Source organism: Pundamilia nyererei, unplaced genomic scaffold (genome assembly GCF_000239375.1).
Source record: "Pundamilia nyererei isolate P.nyererei 1_Seehausen unplaced genomic scaffold, PunNye1.0 scaffold00344, whole genome shotgun sequence".
NCBI classification, from domain to species: domain Eukaryota; kingdom Metazoa; phylum Chordata; class Actinopteri; order Cichliformes; family Cichlidae; genus Pundamilia; species Pundamilia nyererei.
In genome coordinates, this window is record NW_005187745.1 from 17,282 (window position 1) to 18,381 (window position 1,100).

Below are 1,100 nucleotides of genomic sequence, written 5' to 3' on the forward strand. Positions count from 1 at the left end.
AAATTATGTTTGGTTTTAGTTGTTATAGCAATACATATTTTTCTGTTAGCAGTCTGTCAATATCCATGTCCACAACATCGTTGACAGACTCACCTTCCTTCTCGCTGTTTCCTTTTGTAATGTTTCAATGTTTCCCTTCAGCTCCTCCTGCAAAACCAGAAAGAACGTCAACAAACACGCACGTGAAACATGTAACTGACAAAATGAGCATTTCAAAAGTAAAGAGGAAAGCTTAACCATTAATCGGTCTGTAAAAGTGTTTAATTAGAAATTAAATTCTCTATTAAAACAACAACAAAAAAAGAAAATTAATAACCAGTTTACCAGTTCGTCCTTGTTTATCAGTGCACTTGAAAGATGGAGCACACACAGCAGAGTCAAAATCATAACTAAGCCTTTGGCAGTTGTGACACCACTCATGGTCAACTGTGCTGCTGCCATCAAAGTTTCTGAAAAACATAAGTATAAAAAGTATAAAACAACAAGTATAAATAAGGATTTGTAAAGAAATGTACAAGTAGAGATGTTGCATGAAAATCTGCCTGCAATAATTTTTCATGGTACAATGTTCTTACCTGCCAGTGACAAACGAACTGATGAATGCTGACATGAAGGACTGACACACAAACTCACACACAGAGTGGCCCCTCCTCTATGACACGGCTCAGCTGTGGGTGGGTCAAAGTACTTCTTTCATTTCAATTCCAAAAAGTCCCGTTCTGCTGTGGGTTCATACTAGCTGTCTGTCATCCTGGTAACAGGGTAAGCCTTGTCACTGTGAAACCTTAAACACCTAGTTAAAAATGTAATAAAGTAAATATTTGTCAAATACAGACAGCTTTTATTTCATTATATAGTGACATGTAAATGGTTTAAAGCAGCTCCATATTTTTAACATTTGTATCTGTGAGTGTATGTTCAGACATTCAGACTGCAGACTTTACAGCATGTCTTGATCACATTAAAAGATCTGTCTTAAAAAGATTGTTGCACATACTTCCTATCGTTTTAGGTAAAAACATCTTCAGCAAATACAGTTTGAATACTCACTGTCACTAATGAGCATTGAGAATCAGAGTAACGTGAAGATCAACAACTGC

General features: G+C 36.2%; 1 long non-coding RNA gene across 1 annotated transcript; it reads right to left on the reverse strand.

Moving 5' to 3' along the window:
- Positions 1-92: 92 nt before the first annotated feature.
- Positions 93-661, reverse strand: LOC102214305 (uncharacterized). Its single transcript, XR_312277.1, has 3 exons — positions 576-661; positions 325-449; positions 93-147 (listed from the first exon to the last, which is right to left on the reverse strand). It is a non-coding gene; the product is annotated as an uncharacterized LOC102214305 (long non-coding RNA).
- Between the last annotated feature and the right edge of the window lie 439 nt (positions 662-1,100).